This window comes from Protopterus annectens, chromosome 11.part0 (assembly GCF_019279795.1).
Source record: "Protopterus annectens isolate FY-2018-M chromosome 11.part0, PAN1.0, whole genome shotgun sequence".
Lineage (NCBI taxonomy): Eukaryota > Metazoa > Chordata > Ceratodontiformes > Protopteridae > Protopterus > Protopterus annectens.
This window is the reverse complement of record NC_056745.1, coordinates 21,978,279-22,002,936: the sequence shown is the minus strand read 5'-3', so window position 1 is coordinate 22,002,936 and position 24,658 is coordinate 21,978,279. Positions and strand designations below refer to the sequence as shown.

The following is a 24,658-nucleotide window of genomic DNA, read 5'->3' as shown; positions in this document are numbered from 1 at the left end:
TAACATTTACATGACTGATATTTCCAATGTATATTATGAACACATAGTCATACATTTGCAATGTATATTCTTATCCATAATATATAAATGTTAGTATACTGTGGTTAGCTTAAATTTAACAAAAAATGTCCTTCTTGACAATAGATGGTATGTATAATTGAAGCGAAAAGTTCCACAAGCACTATTCCATGAAAAATAGTTCTCAATCCCACCAATCAATCAACTCAAAAAGGTCCAACGAAACAGTAGTTTATGGAGCATTCCACCCCAACATTCTTCCAGAATTTGAGCCTGAATCGTTTAATACACAGTTCACGTTTTCATGTAAATAAACCCTTAGGCCCAAACAAAAATGTACGCGTTCACCAAAAAGATGTTGTTGATATCCTCATTCATATATTATGTGAACTGTCCATAGACACAACCAGTTAGTTCTCTTGGGTCCCAAAATTATGAAAAGACAAAACAAAAATTAAGGATTGAGTTGAAAAGTACCTGCGTTAATGTACTCAATATATTCCGAAAATAAAAGACCGAAGTGTTATTCCGGTACACTTTAATCCACTCATAGACCCCAAATATCAATTAAAGTGAGTCCATAAGTGTTCAAAAAAAGAAGTTGTACACCAAATAATTACATTGACCCAGTATCACGATGAATACCTGATCAAATGTGTCCCTTGGTCACGCAATAGGTAGTCGTCACGTATCACAGGTTTCATTCATATGCCCTTGGTCCAACACAAAAAATATTTGAAAAACAAAAATAGAAATCCAAATCGCTGGTATAATCCAGGTAACACGCTATTGTTACCGAAATTTGAAACACAGGGAAGGAGTCCTCTCTTACCGACACGTGGAGCTATACGCCAACAGCGAGGTGAAGAACAGCACACAAAAACAACACGCCTCACACGTACAGCATGCCCGGCCCAACCAACGTAACTCAAACACAAGAGGCCAGCAAAGGAAGTTCAACACAAGAGGCCAGCAAAGGAAGTTCCACGTAGTAAAATTTATTATTCAAGATCAAACAAGGACTTCATAAAGTCCCAACAGTAGAAAATCAGAACTCTCAAACTAGTTTCGGCGACTGCCTTCTTCAGTGAGAGTCAAGAAAGCCAAAATTACTACCAGCATACAATGGTGTATTTCTTTTGCAACCCAGCCAATAGGCGTTCTAGGTTTGTTCCCAATAGAGAATTATTCATGAGTCGGTACTTGGGCAATAATAATAAACAAAAATAAAAATTTCAAACAGTGTTCATATAATGCATAAATGCCATATAGAAATATAATATGTAAACACTGATAATGAATGAATGTGTAACAATGACAAACTGACAGTTATAATTCTAAATATTTGTGAACAAAAATATATAAACCTGAAGCTGAATACAGTATCAGAAATCATTATATAGCAGTATGACATAATATCACATAAGGGTTTGTAATTATAAGAAATTCATATTACAGTGATATTTCCCAAAAAATTATGAGATATTCTAAGTGAATACTGCTTCCTTATAAATGATCATTGAGACCAGGGGGAAATAAAGCTCCCAGATGGACAATCCAATGGAAGATGACACTAAGCCTGTCTTGTCTACAGTTAAAGTGCGTTTAATATTTCACCTTCCCTCCAGCCCTGCTTACTGCTTCTTCACTTGTCTCGTGTCCGGTTGGATGCCTCTGTGGATTTCCTCACCATAATCTGTTCTGGTTCTCCATTCCATAAGTCTGCTACCCTTTTATATTGTGATGTTCTTTTGAACTCACGAGAGGAATTACTCATTTAGTCTACTGCCTGTACACCCTTCTTTTCTCTTCTCTTTCTGTTCTCCTTATTCACGATGACCTTTCGTATCTCTACATGATCTTGCTTAGCAGCATCATTCCTCCCCGTATATTTTGGTCTCTAATAAGATCCGTAGCTCTTCTAGAGTTTGGTCATATCCTTTTCCCATTCATCTCACAGATCTTGACTGTATCAAGCAGTTCAGTGTTCATTCTCTGTAAGTATTCCAGAACTGCACAGAGCCTTTGTGTTGTGGTCTCTCCAGAGCCATATGGAAACATTGTTGCTTTGTTTCTGGAATGTACTACCAGAGGAAGCCTCACAGCCTTCTGTTTGCAGCATCTGCTGCTGCCCTCCTGCTCTGTTTGTAGTGGTCCAGTTCTTGTGTACTCGGCACCCTCCCAGTTCCTTTAACTGCTCCATTGACATCAGTTCCACCCCTCTCCCAGCTCCTTGGAATATTATTAATAGTAATCCGTCTAAAATCCAGCAAAAAAGTTAGGTTGTGTAAGATGTTGACTATATGCATGAAGGTCAATGCCTAGTAGTTTATTATAAAGGAAATTAGATGTCTATTCTTCAGTTAGGGGGTTGAGATGGTGGCTTAATGGCTAAGGTGTTTGCCTTACAAACACAACATGCAGGGTTTGAGTCTCACAAGGGATAATTGGCTAGGCTTAAAATGGCTCACAAGGGCAGTTAGCTTAGTACTAAACTATGAAGGAATAACTTCTACCAAAATACTGTTTCTTTCCAGTAAATTTTTGGGATTAGCTGTTTTAGTTCAGTGTTAGAAAGTTATCAGATAATGGGTTGACGGATGTAGAGTCGATATAAAGTATTAGTGTGGTTGTTAAGTCTTTGCCGAACATTAATCTAGTTATGAAATTATGACTTTAATGATGGGCTTGCAGAAATAAAATTACTTTTAAGAGACTTCTTAAGGATTATATAACCCACAGTTTCAAAAGTCCATGTCAAAAGAATGGGCCACGTGAACAGTATGTGCCTGTCTTTAATATTCCAGCTGCATTTGCATTGTATCGTGCTGTGAAGTGTGCTGCAGTGGTCTTGTATCCAAATTGACTATAAATGCACACAGCTACTTCGTCAAGGATGCCGTTGAGCTCATGCATGGCCCACCCGCCGTCATAATCCTGATCTCATTCCTTCGACATGTGCACTGCAAACGGAGAGCAAATTGAAGGATATTTATTGTTCTGTGAGGGTCTGCAATGGTCAGTAATATTCAGTGTTACTGTCTTGTCTTTCAAGAGCCTGGCCTACAGTGTCTTGTATGTCTGCTAGATATTCCAGATTAGATGGAGAATTCTGGGAGATGACGTGTGTGTGTTCTCATGTGCTGTCTGAAAGTATTGAAATGAATTGCACGTCCACAGCAGTGCAACAGGCTATGACTATTACCTTTTGTGGTGCTACGGTAGCATTGTCGCCTCACAGCAAGACGTTGTGCCGTTCAGTTCTCAGCTAGAGTGTCTTCTGTGTGGAGACATGCGTGAATGGGTGTACCTTTGTTGAAGGTTGTGCGTCAGGGCTGGCAAACTCGGCACGTAAAAAATCTACTGCCAATCATTAGCGGACCGGAGTTTCGCTGTGGCGACCCCAAACCGGGAAATGCCGATAGACACAAACAAACAAAACATAGTATTACAGAATGTAAGTCCTGATGCCAGTTTTAATACTGATTCCTACTCTGTAGGTAATTTCTTAGGTACTTACTAGGGTAGTGATCTATTGATTTTTAGCCCTTACATTTTGCATATCAATAACTTGGAGACTGGCCAAACAAGGATCTATTAGGACATTTTAAATGTTTCTCCTCTCAATTAGGGACAGGGGTTCTGAACCAAGAGTGAATTTGAGGTCATTCATCCAAATGACATTTGACTAGAGTTACAGGTGTAGTACTTTTTATGCGTAGTGGCAGACTGTTCCATGGAAGCAGTGTTTCCCTCTGATACGTACCTAACCCTGTAGTTCCAGGGAAGCAGTGTTCTCTCTGATATGTACATATCCCTACAACATGTTCTAATAAGTTTGCAAAAGAGACAGATCATTTGAGTGGGTGTTTATGATACCATTGGACTTGCAAAAGTGTAATAGGCCTGACAGAATAGGGCCTGCTGTAGTTCTGTATGCCAGACTCAGGTCACATCTCAGTAGCCTGTATGATACTGAGAAAAGGGACAAAGCTTTGCGATGGTCTGCATAATTTTTACAGTTTTGTCCTTCTTTTTTTGTTTGTTTGCGAGAAAGTTTTGTGGTGGTTCCAGTTTTGACAAGAGTTTGGACAGATACATATCAAAGGATAGTTGTACTCCGTGATTGGCCTAATGAGTGCAGAGTACAGCGCAATAATTACATCCTTGGATCTGAATGCAGTACCTTTTGATATAAGCTGTGTAAATAAAAAAGGAACTTCCTTGCAAAGGTGGATATGTAGTGATCGAAGGACAGTTCATTGTCAAATAGAAAAGAAGAAAAAATGCCAAACCCCTCGAGACTTGTCCATTACAAACCAACAAATTTTTTAATATAAGCGCTTTTGTTCTACAACTTGGAAAACTTTTTCAGATAACCATACAACTAATCAATTTCATTTATATAACGTAAAACAAATTGCATGATCTAGTTACATGCAATTCAAGATGTCATTTGACAAATTATCTGCCCTCCCTTCCTGTCTGTTTAAAACAAATATATACATTTCTATTCAAGCCCTTCCAATTTAGCTTAAATATGATACTAAAAACACGAAATAAATTATTTTTAATAAATATATAATTCCAAAGCTACACTTTAAAATGACTAGAACAAAGATGGAATACATGACCAAAAATCTAAGCTCCATTGAAATTTCTACTTCATACAGATGGTGAAAATCTAAGCTCCATTGAAATTTCTACTTCATACAGATGGTGAAGACACTGAAAGAATATGTTAAACGATTTTACACTACTCTTTTACCATAGTAGTATAAATATAAGTATAAACCAACTCCTCTATCTCATTAAAGCTTTGATCTTCAAAATGGGTGCTACAGAAAGCTGCTCATGTAATCCTGTGTCATCTTCCCAAAACTGACAAAAACGTTCCCTTCTTTCCAAGAACAAGGGCCACCACGTGCATTCCATTCATTTTATCCATGACTACAAACTTAAATGAATGTCCTTCATTGTTTTTAATGTTTTTATATAAAGCATTGGTAGTTTTCTCCCTTCTTGTTTCATAAATATGCTTGTATATGCGCTCACAGAGCTTGTGTTCTGTCTTACTTACAATCAGTGAGCTGTGGGCATATAAGATTTTCAAAGGTTTTGCCCAGTGTGGGCAAGATTAAAACCGGCTTGAATTCTTTGTGCCTTCTAGTTTTAATTTGCTTGGGGGTTGCATTTCCAGGAGGAGTGCATAATGATAATAGAGACGTAAGATACGTAGGATGGGGTTAATGTGGGATGTAGGATGGGGATGATATGGGATGTAGGACTGGGTTAATGTGGCATGCAGGATGGAGATGATATGGTCTTTTAAAATAATAAACCAGGGAATTAATCCATCAGCTCCACTTGGTATGTGGGTAGAGACTTAGCAAGGAATTTCTCTGTTTATTTTGGCTTGTATTTTTCATAGAAGTATTCAGAAAGTAGAGATGGGGGGGGGTATATTCATATAACTGAATACTTTCTTTCATCATTTCCCCAGCACATCCACCCATATACATGTGGTCTGTAGTGAAATTACCACCATATAAAGAAAGTACAGTATATACGTAATGCATAACACGTCCATCCACAACCATTTTAAGTACAGTATATATGTAATGCATAACACGTCCATCCACAACCATTTTAAGTACAGTATATATGTAATGCATAACACGTCCATCCACAACCATTTTAAGTACAGTACATATGTAATGCATAACACGTCCATCCACAACCATTTTTTGCACATGGGGTCGGTGTGTCACTTCACCTGTGACACTCATGTAGAGCCAAGGTTCACAGCGCCGGGTGAGTAGCCCTGCCATGGTAATGCATACAACACTTAATGTTCCTGAACACTGAATGACATTAGAACAGTGAAACACATTCCTCCCCACTAAACAAATTACACAACTGCTGTTGGCAATAGGGATGGGAGGGTGGCATAATGGTTAGGTTGTTTACCTTAAAGACACAAGGTACAGGGTTTAATTCTCACATGGAGTGATTGGCTGGTCTTAAAATGGCCCAGCAGGGCAGTTAGCCTAGTACTAATCTATGAACCTATGGATAATAAAGCTACTATTTTGGTGCATTTCAAAAAGGAACTAAAACTTCACCTTAACACCAAAGGTTGTCTGTGTCAAGCCCCTACCTAATCCATTATTATGCTGTGTCTCTTTTTTTCACTCTTCTACACTGACTTTCATCTGCAAAACCTCCTACCCTTTCCCCCTCGCCCTTTGTCCTACTCTGAGAATAAACCCCCTAGGGGGCTTATTACCCCACCCCATGCTCTTCTAGTTAATTCTCTCCTGTCTTGTAATCTTTGGAAAACCCAGCTGAATGCTCCGTCAGTATTAAAAAATGTTATAGTACTTCTGTATATTAGGCACTTATGTAATATAATTTCTCTGTATATACCTGTAATCATTTGTTCTGTAACTTGTATGTACTAGAGCTTTTGTCCTCAGGTCTCCACTGAAAATGGGTTTTTAGCCCAGTGGACTAACCCGGTTAACAAATGTCAAATAAATAATAAAAATTTCGTCACCTTCATCCTTCATCTATTACCTTTTGATGCCTTCACAATGAGCTGTAAAAAAAACCTTGCCACAGTGTCTTTGACCAGTTCTCCTTTGTACTATAAATCACCTTCATATGGTAGCTGTGATGTATCTCTCACCTGACACTACCTGCCCAGATCGGACGTGATGATAAGGAGAGCAACAGCACTCATCAGCGTACACGTCATTGCAGCTCACAGAAATCTTAAGAACCCTACCTCCTGTTTTTTTGTCCTTACGGCTCCCTCTGTCTTCCAGGATAATCCATAACACACCCATCCAGTGGCGTCTCCAGCCAGTCTCAGAGTTCAGTGTAAATCTTCTGACAGCTGCTGCACCCGTCACTTCTGCCTCTCTTTCGTTCTTGGTTTGGGCTGCCTTGTTTGCCAGATCTTCAAAACCACTGAGATCGTTCCATCCTCTCTTCAGATTGTCTGACTTCTTTGTAGTGCAGCAGTTACAAAGGTTTCCATCCTCTCCTTTTGCACCATATTTGTCTTCCTCGCACACTGTTCTTCTGATAGAGTCCAGATTATCTCCTTGGTTCCTTCTTTTGCCACCTTGTTTAGATCTTGCTCCAGCTTCCACTCGCTGTCTCTCTAATACTGCTGGAAAAGCTCTTTATTTTATTTCTACGCTTGCTGTTGGACAGTACACCCCTGTGCCATCCATTTCTTTCATTAAAAGTAACCTGACATCTTTGGAGTCACATTCAACAAAGCCAGGTAAATTAAATTTATGGCCACTGCCATCTCCTTAAAGTGCTTCTCTGTGCAGTGGACTTTGCTAGGAAAATGCACAGGCCTTTGCTGCCACCAGGTTTGGAAGCTAATCTTAGCTTTATGGCTGTGGCATTTGAATAATAGTTGCCACTGTCTGCTATCATTTAATACTGGCTGCATAATAAAAAATGTGAATCTTTTCTGGTCAGCAATCATAAGTGTGATTACAAAAGATTATACTTTGCAAAAACTACCAACGTTGGAAGAAAACACAAACAATTTTGCAGGGGTAACCCCCCCCCCCACTGCACCACCGTCATCATGGGGAGAAACACCCTCAAATTTGTTCCTAATTTTTATTGACTCCATAATCACTGATCACTTTGTCAGTGCAAGGCTTGATTGTAACATACAGAATCGCAACATTGATGCCTTCACTTTGGGTGTACAGAAGTGTTCACCACTAGTGTATTACCTTTATGCATGGCACCCTTGGACACCATTCTCCATACTTTATGAATGTGCTCTCCATGCATGTCAGTCATCCAACCTCCCAGTAATCTGTTCAGCTAGTCCTCTACAGATATAACCAGATCTTTACCCTCTAGCCCCTCTTTAAGGCCAGTAAACTGAACGTTGGCCCAACTGGAGAGATTTCGATATCCTCAGCATCCTCTGGTCACCGACCATTTACACTGCACCTTTGTTGGCTCCCTGATCACCGACCATTTACACTGCACCTCTGTCAGCTCCCTGATCACTGACCATTTACACTGCACCTCTGTCAGCTCCCTGATCACTGACCATTTACACTGCACCTCTGTTAGCTCCCTGTTCATTGACCATTTACACTGCACCTCTGTCAGCTCCCTGATCACTGACCATTTACACTGCACCTCTGTCAGCTCCCTGATCATTTACACTGCACCTCTCAGTCCCTGATCACTGACCATTTACACTGCACCTCTCAGTCCCTGATCACTGACCATTTACACTGCACCTCTCAGTCCCTGATCACTGACCATTTACACTGCCCTCTGTCAGCTCCCTGATCACTGACCATTTACACTGCACCTGTTGGCTCCCTGATCACTGACCATTTACACTGCACCTATTATATAAGCTTCCCTACTAGTTGTAAAGTGGGTGATGAGGTAGCTCACCCATGACACCTGGAAAGGTTGAACTTTGCAAGTCACTGGTTCTTAAACAAAAGTCACTGCTGGTGCTGGTGCCGTAATGAAAACAGCAAAAGCTCCAGTTCACAGTTCTGTGCTGTTTGAGTAATGGGACTGCGGACTGTAACGGAGCCCTCCCACCATGTGTAGTATAACGAGGGCTTACCTTCCTGCCATACCTCTCAACTGTACAGATTTTCACAGAATGTCCAGATTTTTGCCTCCTGTTTTTGGTCTGTTTTTCATAAAATTGTGATTTTTCTGGCAAATTAGTGGTAAATCATTAATGATTGAAGATAGAAAATAATGACAGACATTTAACGTTTAGACTTCATACCCTTCAGAAAATTTATACTAATTCAAAGCTTGTTATTCTATCAACTTTTTAAGTTTGTTAGAGCAATATATAAACATTGTCCCTATTTCTGGGTCTTTTTTCCACTTTTATTCATGGCTTTGTCCAGATTTCTTGCTAAGACATTGAGAAGTATGTGTTCCTGCGAAGGACATCGGTTGAAGCGTCTTCCTGATGTAACTGTGCAATTCATTGTGGAACCAGATATTCATTATACACTCTGTTTTGATAAAAAGCAAGTACAGCCAATTTAAAGAGAATTGCAAATACAGGCAACAAAAATAATTGATGTCAAATTGTTCAATCTCACCGTTCATTCTTAACTGATGGATATGGCCGTATGCAAAGCTCGAGGTCTTCCAGTAGCGCGAGGCCAAGCCCCTATCCCACGATGCACTGTGAATTACCTCAGATCTACTTTGCCGCGGCATCTGATCGGAGGTTCCAGTGCAAGCTCAGGCCAGTACTATTTAAAAACTTTTATATTTAGCAGTTACTTAAATAATTTTTTGCTAAACTTTCGTAGATAAGTTAGATAGTTAGGTAGTTAGCTTCTATAGCTTCCTAAAGCTCCTCTTCCCGTGTGCGATTATTAATAATATATCGGCCTCGTGTTTTGGCCTAGTTTTTCTTACTGTGTCTAAGTAGTTTCTAGTGTGTGTGTATGTGTGTGTGTGTGTGTGTGTATGTGTGTATGTATATATATATATATATATATATATATATATATATATATATATATATATATATATATCCTTTTTCTATTGTTGGCCTGTATATTGGCCTTAGTTTAGTAGACAGTGTGTTTGAATATTCTAGTAGTTTTCTGTTTTCTCTAGTTATTCAAATTCTTTATCAGACTTGTGTGTGTGTGTGTGTGTGTGTGTGTGTGTGTGTGTGTGTGTGTGTGTGTGTGTGTGTGTGTGTGTGTGTGTGTGTGAGTTCAGAGCCTAGTAGCTTATTAATATATTTTGTGATACCTTTTTCTTAGGCTCTTTTGTGTCTTTGTGCTGTTAGAGCCTAGGAAATTGCTGATTATCTGCTCTGCGTATTTTTATAGCAGCATAATGGCGGATGATAAAGACAAGCACCGAAAGTCTGGTTTTAAAAAGTGTCCAGACTACAACCAAAAAAATATCTGTTAAGGATGGACATGCAACATGTGAGCTGTCCACTTACAGGAGTCTTGTGCCGTATGTCATTCTTTTTCTTCAAGAGTGTTGCTAGAGAGAAAAAGGAATTTGGTGGACAGGGGCTTATTAAAGCATCTTTTTAAAGAGGTGTTGAGTGACCAGGATGTGGCCAGCAAGTCTTCCAAGTCCTCTAGATCTTCTCTGGAATCTAAGGACTCTAAGCAGTCTAAGAAATCAAAAAAATCGGAGGATTCTGTGACATCAGCTCCACAGACCTCAGAGCCGACTGTCTTTTCTTTTTGGAGCCAGTATCCGAAGTGCCTCAATCTCTATTGCTTCAGTCGGCACCATCGGGTCATCGTCAGCCTGTCGGATTTGGATATGGATCGACTGGTGCAGAAGCTTTTACAGGCACCTGGCCTTGCTAAATTGTTATCGGCTCTTACCCAAGTGGCTCCGGAGCAGAAGACCACTACTCCTGCTTTGACTCCTCCTCCTCTGAGCCGTACCAGATCTTTGGAGCCAGAAGAAGCAGACCTGTTGATCGTGGAGCCTTTGGAGCGGAGACCTGCTCTAATGTCCTCGGCTATATCCACTCTGACATCCTCGGCGCCAACCGTGGACTCTAGGAGCAGACACTCTCCAGTCAGATCCGGGTAGGATAGTTGGACCAACTTGTCGGTACCGACTCTTCCTCTCAGGGCTTCGGCTCGGATGAGCTCGACTCCTACCTCCAGCTCAGAGGCCACGGTGCAGGAGGGTTTGGCGGTTCCTTCGGTTCCTTCCCATTGGAGCCATGGTGCCTTCAAGGCCATGAAGAGAGCTTTGCCCCCCAAGACATCCTCAACTTTAGGGGTTGAGGAAGCAATGCCTGAAGTGCCTGTGTCTGCCTCTGTTTCCATCGTCCAGGCTAGGTGTAGAGACCCAGTGCCTCAGGTATCCCCACAAGGTGCCCCCTGCTCTTCCGAGACCTCCCCAGAGGCTCCCACTGAGGAGGTTCACTGGAAGAGATTGTGCAACAGGAGACACTTGGACTCCCCACAGGAGTCTTTAACATCTGACACTGACTTGGATGAGTCGGAAGGGTCCCCACGGTCCCCCTCTGAGGATATCTCCTTTGCTGAGATACTTGAGATCCTTAAGCAGAGGGGTGATTGGCAGTCCAAAAGCCCAGGGGTGATTAGCAGTCCAAAAGCCCTACTGAGGATGAGTCACTTTGCCAGAAGGCATTCAGGTCTCAACCCTCCACCTCGTGGGTGTCTCCGGCCTTTAATAAGCTCATGCAGTTGGTATCTCAGAGGGCATGGGAGTCACCGGAGTCCAGGGAGCCTGTTCCTAGGAGGCCTAACAAGTTTATATCCGCTTCACCAGATAAAACCTTCTTATCCAAAGGAGTCCCTGTTGATGCCATGGTGGTGGCGGCCACCAAAAAGGAAATGTCTGAGACTTCCTCATCTATTCATCATCCTCATAGAGAGTCTAGGATCATGGATAGATATGAGAAACACATGTTTAGTTCAGCGACTTTTGCTCTCTGCTCACTGAACTACTTAACCCATTTCACTAGGTTGCAAAGAGATCTCCTTAAGGAGCTGGGAGATGCTCTTCAGGGTACAGTAGCTGCAGGGGCCTCTGACAAAGTTGCTGTCCAGCTTGCTACCCTAAATTCTGTTGCCAGCTCATCCATGCATCTCTTATCCCATGAAGCTGATGAAACGAGTAGGGCAGCGGGTACAAGAATTGCTCTCAGAAGACATTCCTGGATGCGCTTGTGTTCCTTCGCGGAGCCCTTTAAGCCATCCTTCGTAAACATCCCTTTTGATGGCTCATCCCTTTTTGGGCCTAAAGTGAAGGAAACTCTTAACCAGGTGTGAACAGGAGGGAAAGACTCTGACTGCCGTCAGAGTCCGTTTTTCCACCCCTACCCAGTTTTATCCCAAAGGCCAAAGGGGAGGAAAAATGTGGTTCTGGAAAACTCAAGGAGCCTTTCAGGACACACGTGGTGAACACCCCTCCAGGGGCAGAGGAGGGGGTAATAGTGGAACCCCCTCCAGGGGGAGGGGGAGGTGGTAATAGTGGAAGACGCCACCTTCACGGCAGAGGGGGTCCGCAACATCAGGGTGACAGAAATCACTTCTCTGGTCAATCCTACCAGCGCTCCTGAAAGGAGGCCCGACTATTCGCCACCCCCCCCCATCCATAAGGAGAATCCCGGACATTCCACCCAGTTACAGGGAACAAGCAACTATAGAGGTCCACAAGTTGCTAGAAAAAAAAAAAAGTCATCCAGCCAGTCCCAGCAGAACAAGCAGGATCCGGAACTTACTCAAGGTTCTTTTTGGTTCCAAAGAAAACAGGGGACTGGAGACCCATTTTGGACTTCAGCAGACTCGACCAATATGTGAAGAAAGAGAAGTTCTGGATGGTCATGCTCCAGTCTATTGTTCCCTTCTTAGGGAAAGACAATTGGATGTGCTCGATGATCTCAAGGATGCGTACTACCACATAAAAATGGCCAGGCCATCCAGAGATCACCTGTATTTCTGGCTGGGAGCCAATCATTATCAGTTTCGAGCCCTGCCCTTTGGTCTCGCTACAGCCCCCAGAGTGTTCACCAAATGCATGGCAATGGTCACGGCTCACCTGAGGTGTCTAGGATTCCAGGTGTTTCTGTACCTAGATGACTGGCTCTTTGCCGCCACCACCAGGCATCAACTGATCCAGACAAGGGAGTATACTTTGTCACTCTGCAATCAGTTAGTTAGGCATTGCAGTCAACTTAGAAAAGTCTGCCTTGTTGCCATCGCAGCATATCGTTTTTATCGGGGCAGAGCTAGACACTTCAACCACCACTCTGACTACCAATCAAGAGTCTTCCTTCTTCGTCAGCATGTCAACACATTGGTATCGAAAGACAGAGCACAAGCTTCAGAAGTTCTGAAAGTATTGAGTTTGATGGCTGCAGCAATCCTAGCCATACCATTAGCAAGAATGCATATGCGGATTCTTCAATGGCTGTTGTTGACTCGGTGGTCTTGCCAGGAACTTCACATGGACCATACGATTTTGATTACGAGCTCTTGCAAGAAAGATCTCCAGTGGTGGTTGACGTCTCTTCACATCACCATAGGACGCCCCTTTGTTCTACCCCCTCCAGTAGCCACTGTGAACACGGACTCTTCCCTGATAGGGTGGGGGAGCATTTTCAGGGAAAGCCTGCCCAAGGCACATGGACAGATCAAGAGTCACATTTGCATGTCAGTGTTCTGCAGATGGGTGGTACTTTTGGCATTGCAGTACTTCCAGGACTCTCTTCCCCTAGGAACAATTGCAATTCAGGCAGACAATATGTCAGTAATCTGGTACTTGAACAAGCAGTGGAAACCAAATCTTGCCCCCTTTGCCGTGAAGCCCTCAGAGTTTGGCAGTGGGCTGTTTCCTACCAGCACTTTCTGTTACAATGCATATCCCAGAGAGATCCAACATGATAGCAGACAAACTGAGCAGGGCAATCTTGTTGCCGCATGAGTGGTCCCTCAAGAAAGAGATTGCGGACAGGATTTTTTGCAAATGGGGCCATCCTTGCTGCAACCTTTTTGCCAGCCACATCAACACGAAATGCAGAAGCTACTTTGCCCTGATTTCCTCCTCCGGGAGAAGCTCCGAGAGATGCACTCCTACATGATTGGCCCCTGTGTCTCCTCTATGCATTTCTACCAATTCCATTGATACCAGAGTTCTACAGAAAGCAAAATTCCTGGGAAGGACCATCATTCTTATAGCCCCTCATTGACCTCGGCAGATTTGGTCCCCATTCCTTCAACATCATCTCTTGGAGGATCCCTGGATTCTGGACCCCAGTTCCAGACATTCTGACACATCCATCGGGGGACCTTCATCCTTCTCTGCAGTCACTGAAGCTGACAGCTTGGCTGCTGCAGTTCCCATCATAGCCAGGCATCATAACTTCTCCAATGAGACAAAACAGATCCTTTTGTCTTCTCATAAGCTGTCCACTAGAAGATTATATCTTAGTAAGTGGAAGAGATTTTCCATACGGGCCTCTAAGTAGAACAGTGATCCTTACCAAGCCCCCTTGACATCCATACTAGAATTCTTGACTATGATTTTAACAAAGGAGCGGCAGCTGCGACAGTTTGGGTCCAGTTTGCTGCTATATCTAACTTTCATCTTGGGATTAACGGGTTAAATATGTCCCCGCAGTTATCCAAGGCCTTTCTCAAGAGGACATTTCATATGAGACCTCCAGTGAAAACTCGCTATTCTCCATGGAATCTAAATGTTATGCTTTCAAGAATAAGCCTCCCTCCATTTGAACCAGCATCATCTTGTGACCTCAAATATTTGTCATGGAAAACCATATTTCTGGTGGCTATTACTTCAGCCTGCAGAGTGTCAGAGCTTCAGGCTTTATCTATCAGCCCTCCTTATTTGATTTTTCATGCTGACAGAGTATCTCTTAGGACAAACACCTCCTTTTTGCCCAAAGTTTGTTCTGAATCTAATATCAACAAAGTCATTGAGTTACCAGTTTTCTTCTCTAATCATTCCAACAAGTCGGAGTCTATGCTGCACAAACTTGATGTTCACAGACAGCTCAAATTTTATTTGGATAGAACAAAAGATATCAGGCAGTCAGAGCAGCTCTTTGTTTCATTCTCTGAAGCCAAAAAAGGTAGACCAGTGGCTAAAACAAATGGTTATCTGATTGTATCACCTTTGTCTAGTCAGCTGCTAATATGCCTTTGCAACACAAGATTAAAGCTCACTCAACCAGAGCAGTTTCTACATCCTCTGCGTTCCAAGCCAAATTGCCCCTTGATAACATTTTATGCAGCAGCCACTTGGTCTAAACCTCATACCTTTATCACACATTACAAACTTGATAAGGCCTCCAGGGACAGGGCTTATTTTGGGTCTACGGTCCTGAGGAATGTACTCCCGTGAGCCACCCGAGATTGATGGTGCTAGGGACGCTACCCATCAGTTGAGAATAAACAGCGAGATTGAACAACTTCACATCAAGAAGTTATGTACTTACCATAACGTTCCATGTGAGTTGTTCATCTCGCCTTCATTCTTGCATCCCTCCTACCCTCTCCTGGCTGATAGTTGACCTAGATGTTGGTTTCATCCTGGTTGCTCAAATTCTTCTTCCCTTCTATTCGGGAATAACTATTATATATGGTTATAGTATACGCAGCAAACAAGATCGGAGGTAATTCACAGTACATCATGGGATAGGGGCTTGGCCTCAGGCTACTGGAAGACCTCGAGCTTTGCATACTGCCGTACTGGAGCCGATGGATCGGCTCCAAACCCATCAATTAAGAATGAAGGCGAGATAAACAACTCACATGGAACGTTATGGCGAGTACATAACTTCTTTTTCATTTTATCCTCTACTTCAGCATACTGCATTCTTCATTACATAATATCCATATTATACAAGAACATTTCACAAATAAAGACTAATCTCATCCTTTCTATGTAAATCTTTAGTAAGTCTCCCTGAAACACAGATCATGTCCTGTACGTTACCTTTCTATCATTCTATTTATGTCATACTTTGAACATACTTCAATTTCAAACAAAAATATTTTATGAAGCGCACAGTGCTATCTGATGTATATTTTTTCCTTTTTATCTTGGATTTACAGATACTAAACTAGAGCAGTTTGAGTTTTTTAAAACTATTTGATTGACTGTACTCCCTGTGCAATCGACTGTTTAGAATTGTTCTATTACTAATTCCACCTACTCTAAAATGTAAAAATATTCTCTTACATGTATTGAAATTTTTATAAAACTATGGGCCAGATTCCAAAAGATTTGCTCTCCGTGAATGTGACTGCTTACACTGAGAGCTGGCTAAGAGCAGGTGTTGTGGAATATGGTCCCTGTAGTAAGCCTGTGTATAAATAGGCCTTGATCAAAAGTAAGTCACTTGCACTGACAGCACGTCTTTGCAATCTGTCACTATGTATTGTCTCTTAGGATCTTTCCTCCATAGGCATTCACTGAAAGGGGATGACCTCACTTCATTATCCTAATAGTGAAAAGCAATCAATAAATATTTCCTAATAACTATTCAAATTGTATACTAGAACAGGAATATCTACATCCTTGCCATCACCCAGAATGATACCACAGAACAAGGACAAAATGATTGACTTCAACAGTTGGCTAAGCTTCTGGTGTCATTCTAAGGGGATCCAGTATCTGTCTGCCTGGGATGACATGATCGACAAACCATGATGCTTTGCCAGAGATGGCCTGCACCTGTCGCCCCTGGGATTCCAGATACTGGCTAAGGCTCTTGCCACCCCAATAGTGCCTTTTTTAGGCAAGGTTCAAATGACAAATTCACCACTGTAACGGGTACAAGCAAGCAAAATCTGAGGGTAATGCTACATAATGCTAGAAGTCTAAACCTCAAAATGCATTCAAGAACCACTACAGACAAAACCAATATGATAACTCGAATGACCACAAAACGAAACCAAACTCCAAATAGTTTTTTAGCGCTTTCATCCACCTTTTATTTTTTGTGAACTTCTTCAGAAAAATAGGAAATGACATAAACTTTGTTTAAATATAATTCTTACAGGAAATGATGTCATGTACATGATTTGATATTAAAACTTTTTTCATGTGTATAAAAATTGTTACTGTTGTACTGTGTCTTGAATAGTCTTTTGATGTGTAAATATCTATTTTAACTTATTTGTTGTACAAAATTATATTTATTTATACTTATGAAATGTAAAAAATGTTTTATCTATACATTAAAAAACATTTTAAATTAATAACTTCATTTAATCCTGGTGTTTGGTCTGCACCAAACACCAGTTGCCAGAAAGATTCCCTACATTCCAAGATATTATTTAAATCCCCTAAAAACATTCCCTTTCTGACAGCATCTAAAATAAAAAATTCAAACTTTTTGAAATTCTTACATGTGATAGCATGTTATTTTTGTCTTTCTTTTGGATGGCCAGAGTGTGTTCATATACTCTACGCTTAAACATTCTTTTGGTTTTACCTATATAATAATTTTTACAGGTAACACAGGTTGCAAGGTAAACCACTAATTCACTATTGCAATTGTAATAATTTTTTGCCCAAAAAATGTGATTCAAATGTTCTACAAAGACAAAGGAAGAATTGCTCATGTACCTACATTGTTTGCAATTAGTACAACCACAAGTTCCCTTCTTATTAGTGCATCTCCTATCCAAATTGTTGTTGGTACTAACATTCTTTCCTGATTCTAGTAGGAGTTTTAAATCTGTAATTTTCTTATATGTAAATTTAGGTTTTGGACCTATAATAGAAACCAAATCCTTATTACCCATAATTACTTTCCAATTATTTTCTATGATAGATCTTATTGACCATATTTCATTTACTATTGGTAGTGGAAAGGCTGTCAAAAATTCTTTTACCTGTTTATCTTTTGTTGTGTCCTGATTACACACTACAGGTTCACCTACTAAAATCTCATTTGAAAATAGTATAGGCTTAGCTATTCCTTTTCTAAGTGGCACAACTTCGTTCTCAATTTTTTCTATAAAATTTCCAGAGTACCCTCTGTTGATAAAAAGAGATCTTAGGAGTAATAATTCTTTACGAAAAGTTTCATCTTCTGAAGTTAACCTGCTCAACCGTAAAATCTGGCCTTTTATTACTCCCCTTTTCATGTGTATGGGGTGTAAACTGTCTTTGTGTGAATAACTGTTTGCAAAATAAGGTTTTCTATAAATTTTGCTAACAAAAGTCCTTGTCTCATCATCAATAGTGAGAGTTAAATCTAAGAAAGTGACTGTTTTACCAAAATCTCCTATTTGAAAAGTTAGAGAATTAGTACTGTGATTTAAATCGTGAGCCAGTTTTATGAATTCATCATGTTGTCCTTTCCATATAAATAGTAAATCTTCTATGTATTTACGATACAGAATGACCTTTTTAAAAAGTGGGTTTGTTTTCAAAAAAGTAATTTCCCAGTTGGCCATTACGATGTTTGCAAAAGATGGGGCCACCCTTGACCCCATTGCTACCCCTAACTCTTGTTTGTATATGCTATTGTTAAATTTGAAGAAATTGTTGTCCAAAATTAATTCCATCAAGGTACAAAAAGAATTTGTTTTAGTTCCTGGAAAATCTGTGTGTTTAGTGAGGTATTCCCTCATAAACTCAATACCTATTTCCTGATCTATGGAGGTGTATAGATTTTTCACATCTAAGGTACCAAAAACAGATTTCCTTCATTAATTCTTATATAAGGTACCAAAAACAGATTTCCTTCATTAATTCTTATATCTCTTAATGTTTCCAACAAATTCCATGAATCCCTAATGTAAAATTCAGACTTTTGGACTAAGGGATTTAATATTTTGTCCAACCAGATGGAAATGTTTTCAGTCTTTGAATGTTTTGCCGAAATAATGGGTCTCAATGATGTTTTCGTATCATTATTTTGTATTTTTGGAATTCCAAAAAATAAAGCTAATTTAGGGTGTTCTTTATACAAAAATTCGTAATCCATCCTAGTTATTTCACCCTGGCAAAACATGTCAAACAAAATTGAATCTAAACCTTTAAATTTCTTGGACACTGTGTCTAAATTGACCTTTATATATGTTTTTCTGTCTTCTAATAATTCCTCTAATGAAGTCATGTAATCACTAAGATTCATGATTACTACCTTCCCTCCCTTGTCCGCCTTCATAATTCTAATGTCCTTGTTGTTAACTAAATCTTTTAAGGCTGACACCTTCATCTGTGAGGTTGTTTATTGTATTTGACTCTTGTATTCGGCTCTTGCCACCCCAATAGTGCCTTTTTTAGGCAAGGTTCAAATGACAAATTCACCACTGTAACGGGTACAAGCAAGCAAAATCTGAGGGTAATGCTACATAATGCTAGAAGTCTAAACCTCAAAATGCATTCACTCGAGGCACTCCTTAAAATGGAGAACATCAACATCTGTGCAGTGATGGAGACCTGGTTCAAGGCCCCAGAGAGCACCCCTGCATTACCAGGCTATAATTCGTACCACACCTTTCGGCCACCTAACCTGGACCGAAACACTAAAGGCAGAGACGTGTCCATATTCATTAAGGATATCCACACCTCCAGGCTAGTTGCTCAGCATAATGCATCCAAGATTATCCAAGTGCAACTAACTCTGGGCAAGACCGCAATCCAGATTGTAGCTTGCTACAGATCCCCCACCATGCCCCAGGATTCCCACTCCTCATTTCTTGATACACTGGAAAATATTAGGGTACAACCCAACACCCTAATAATGGGCGATTTCAACTACCCCACCATTAACTGGGAAAACTACTCATGTACCAACTCTTGTGCTCAGCGTTTTCTGGAATTCATAAATTCCAACGCCTTGGATCAACTTAACCACACCCCCACCAGGGGCAGCAATATCCTAGACCTGGTCATTACCAACATGGGCAACCGGTGTTCCACACTAGAGGTCAGTTCCTGGTTGGTCAGATCCGATCATAAGCTAATCACCCTAGAGATCCACATCCCACCCCCCCATTAGGGAAACCACTATAAAAACATTTTCCAAAGCCAACTTCACGCATCTTAAAACAGAAGTGGCAAAATTCACGACACCCATGCTGACGGACAATAGAAGTACGACTGCTGAATCCTATACAAATGCACTTTATAAGCACTTATACGAGTGTGTAGATCGTGCAATCCCTAACAGAACCAAGATGCTATCCTCCAAAAAAAAAAAAAAAAAAAGGAAGCCAGTCTGGTAGTCCCCTCCCATAAACAAACTCAACAACAGAAGAAAGAAACTTTTGCAAAAAAGAGTAAAATCCCATGATTGGAGGAACTCTGTGGTCAGCCTCAGTAAGAAGCTGAGATCCCTCATAAAATCCTCCAAAGCTAGTTACGAAAACAAAATTGCCACTGATTCTAAAGACAACCACAAAGCATTCTATAGCTATGTCAAGAATTTTAGTGGCAAAACTCAGATCTGCTCTGAGTTACAGCACAATGGCACTAAATGTACAGAACCAACTATTACCAACATCCTGTCAGGTTCATTGCTAACTTTACCACTCTGTCACCCCCTAAAGGGCCCATCTCTATACCAGAAGAAAGCAGAGTTCTTGTAATCACGGCTGCACAGGTAAAAAAACACACTCTCTCCAAAGCCAAGAACACAGCATCCATGCTACCTGATAACATCCCAGGTTGCATTCTACATGAACTGCAGAACAAACTGGAACCCCACCTAAGTACCATGTTCAATCATAGCCTCAGGCTTTGTGCTCACTGAATGGCGCACATCAACAATTGTCCCACTCCACAAAGGGGGAGCCACCATGGACCCCAGGAACTACCGCCCCATCAACCTGACGAGCCTGGTCTGCAAGGCTGTGGAATGCATCATCATGGAACTTATAAACAATGACATTGGTAATCTCCAAACTCTGGACCCTACCCAGTTCGGGTTTGTAAAAGGCAGATCATGTCTCCCAAACCTGATGGACTTCTTTGAAGCGGTCACCAAAGCCTTAGGCTGTGTGAACCAACTTACCCTCATCTATCTAGATAACAGCATCACTCACTCTGGAATTATAGATAAACTCACTAAACTAGGTATAAATCCCTACGTCACAAGATGGGTTGCCAACTGGCTCACTGACAGAACCCACACTGTTAAAGTAGCAGACCCTAAATCCAACTTCAGACCAGTGACAAGTGGAGTACCACAGGGTTCAGTCCTGGGTCCTCTTCCTGTTTTGTATCTACTTTTCTGAAGTACAGGCTAACACAGAAGGTCTTTGGCTAACAAAGTTCGCAGATGACTGCAAACTAGGAGCCATAATCAAAACTCCTAACGATGTGGACATCCTACAAAAGGGACTCACTGAGACAGATGCCTGGTGTCTGGCCTCAAGCTCAATGCCAAAAAGTGCATTGTCATCCCTTTTGGTAAAAACTCTGTACCCATGAACTACCACATTGGCGATAGTCTACTTAACACCGAAAGTGTGATAAGAGACCTTGGAACACTGGTGGACAATAGTCTCTTCTTTGATAATCATATCGCCACAGTAGTCAGGAAATCCTTCTACGTGGCACACCTCATCACAAAAGGAGGTTTCTCATCCAGCAAAAAAAGAGGTCATTGTTCCCCTCTACTCATCACTCATTAGACCCATTATAGAGTACAACGCCCTTTTTGATATGTATCTCACAAGACATCTACAACAACTGGAAAGGCCGCCAAAATACTTCACAAAGAGGATTACTGGCCTCAAACAGCTGTCCTACGCAGACCGTCTCAAAACAAACTCCAGCTTTACTCTGTCGCATATCTCCTACTCAGAGGTGATCTCTGCCTAACTAACATACAAAGCTATGTGAAACCCAGAGCTGTTGGACATGCTCCACTTAAAGAAATCCCAATCCCTCCGAGCTACACGCTCTAGAGACCTAAACCTTGTCACCACAATAAACAGAACATGCTGGAGGGATAGTTTCCTGTCCCAGAGACTTCCTATACTCTGGAACAAACTACCTATCTATATCAAACAAAGCTCCTCATTAGCACTCTTCAAGACAAATCTTGATGATTGGATGGGAGATAGGAAATTCACCCCGGGAATCACTTCTATGGCTCTGCTTGACAGGGGCACAGGAAAATAATTTTCTTGGCAAAAGCCAGGGTACCGTTTGGCTAGGCTTATATAGGCCCTAGGGCCAATAGCCTAGTACCAACCTATGAACCTATAAATGGTAAAGAAAAGAGGTTATTTTAATGATCTCTACTAATACGTCTACTTCTGGTTTATGTAAACTATTTTCATGAAAGTTTTTCCTCATAGAACATTTCCAGTCCCATATGCAGTTTCTGAAGTTGACGGTCACACACAAATGTTTCATAAAGTACAATATACATAGTTTTTGAAGATGCAGACAAACCACAAAAGCAGATTTGGAGCACAAAAAACATGTAAAATTATAGACTATTGTTTAGGTATAGAACATTTTTGTCCAATTTAGTAGACAGATATTTTCAAATTTTCCAAACTATTTCATGAAGCTACACTTTTACAACTACCTAATATGTTGTTATATAACACACAACTTCAAAATTCTTGCTTTTGTTGTCAGCTGTACTGAAAACTGGATAGAACTAATAAAATTAATGTAGTAATACAAGCTTCTCCATATTCATCCAAAATGATATCTTAGCCTGTGCTAGGTAAAAGAAACTGGAAAAGTGTTTAAAAAAAAAGGTACGGTCTGCACCATACCTTTCGGGCTCCTAGAGTAATAAATTGGGACAAAGGCAAAAAAAATAGGAACTGATTTTAAATATTGCTCTTACAAACTTATAAAGTTGCTAGAATAACAGAATTTGTGTTAGCATGCATTTTCTGAAGGATATGAAGTCTGGGTATTTGCGTATTAATGCAACCAGATTTTTGAGGTTGCGAAATGTGCATACCTGCAGACAAACAAGTGGCTGAAACACTTCAAACTGCTAATCATAGTCCTTACTACTATCCCGAAAGTTTACATTACTTTCAAGAACAGGAACAATTTACTAAATGCTCTCCCTGTTTTCCGTGCATTACAGATGCACGCTTGAGTTGTCATGGCTGAGCTCGTACTTTCTGTTGGAATATTTTTACAGTGTAGAAGGAATCGTTCACAGAAGAAATACACAGAGATGGAAAGTTTGCTTTGGTTGTTGTCTTTTGGCTTTTCCCAGTTACTTTTTATTTGTAACCAAGGTTTTAATCGGTCTGTAAAGAACCATTGTGTTTTTAATGGTTTTTACATTATGAAAGGTGGATGATGTTCACAGCTGATTCCGTGGTCATTTTTAATAGAGCTGGGAGTAGTGATTGTTTTTTGCTTTGTGAAGGGGGCATGTTCCAAAAAACACAGATTGTACTATAGCGATGATTGATTGCATTACTGCTGTAATGATGTGAATTGGTTATTGTGTGGTGGGAAATTGTCAGCAATTGCAGTGAGTATTGCTTGCTTGAAAACAGTCTTTTTTTTCTGGGCATTGTTGAAATAATTGAATAGAGTCCTCCTCTGTAGTAGGCAAATCATGCAAACACATCTTCGAATAATCAAAAGACTGTGTTGTACGACTAAGAGTAAAACACTTCCACACCTATGGTACCCTAAAGAATGTATTACAGTACTTTGACAACATTTGCTGCCATGAGAAAGAACCATGCAGCAGGTGGACTTGAAAGAAGAGAAACGCTGGCAGTGAAGTACGGAAAGAAACTTGAATAGTATGTTTTTTATATATTACTGACATCAGTACAGAAAAGACAGTGTTGTGCTATAAGGACACACATTATAATACATTTCTACAACATTAATGACAAAAAATATCATTGTGTGCATTTCGCAACCAAGGAAATCTGGTTGCAATAATATGTAAGTGCCAAAGTCTGAAACTCAAATGTGCATCAGTCCTCATTGATTTGATAGAAAGCCACAAATTTTATGAGGAACAGAACGAAAATATAACACACACACCTGGAAATTCTGTGAAACTCTGAGCAGTTAAGAGGTACGGTCAGCAGCGTAAAAGAACTTTATAAATATGATAATGAGTTTGTACCCACTTTGTGTTTATTAGCCCCTTTTGTAAGTCCCGTCATTGCAGGTAGTTTTGAGTTAAAATAATTTAGTTAACACTGAAGATAACGTAAGTATTCTGCTTATGTAAAAAAGGTTTTGGTAAATTTGTTTGTCAGGTGTCTTTGATTTGTGAAATATTATCTTAGGTATTTTAAAAATAACTTTTTTTTTTTTCAGTGAACGAGCACATTCACTTACTGTTTGTGTTTTTAACTATTGGTTTGTGTCCCTTTTATAATTACACTACATGGCATCATTTTGTATGGTACATTTTTTGCAGTATTGAATATAGCATGTAAATGCTATGTTTCTTAGCTGCAGTATATACGGATCATATTCCTGTGTTAGCTGGTTATGTTGCTTCCTCTAGAAGAAAATGTACTTTTCCCTTTACACAGGTCATTGCATTACCTATGTGAAATCCTCACAGGTTGCATAAATGTGCTGTCTGGTTTCCACATCCTGTTTTGTGATGAGTGTTTGTAAGATTCTTACTGTACTTGGGTCCATTTTTTATATTATTTCACAGGACAGTGTGTAGCATTGACACTCTAACAGAAAGATCTCTTCTGATCATGCTTACTTACCAGTCACAGGTGCACAGATGTGTTTAAGTAGAAGGTTCCTTATTTTTCCAGAAAACACCATGCAGTCATGGTTTGTAATACACAGCTGGTTCTACAATCACCGTTGCCTGCCATGACTGTTTTCACATAATTTAAATGCTGCTGATATTTTATTATGGTTTTCTGCTCAACACAACATACCCACATTGTGTCTGTCATTCACTACATATTTATACATGTATTACCCTGAGCTGTTCTTTTTCATGCCTCCGACATCTTCTAGTTTTGCTATCTACCCACCTTTAGACCTGTTGTATTTATTTATATGAACTTTGTTGGCCGCGTTAGTCCCACTAAGCCAAAACATCCCTTGCTATTTGGAGTAAGTGCTGTGAGATGTTTTGCTTCCATCTGAGATACCAACA

At 40.4% G+C, this 24,658-nt stretch overlaps 1 protein-coding gene across 1 annotated transcript in view; it reads left to right on the top strand.

The window, feature by feature from the left end:
- LOC122815136 (gastrula zinc finger protein XlCGF26.1-like) overlaps positions 1 to 24,658 on the top strand; it is a 190,232-nt gene that overhangs the window by 28,583 nt on the left and 136,991 nt on the right. The gene's annotated exons all lie outside the window — the stretch shown is intronic.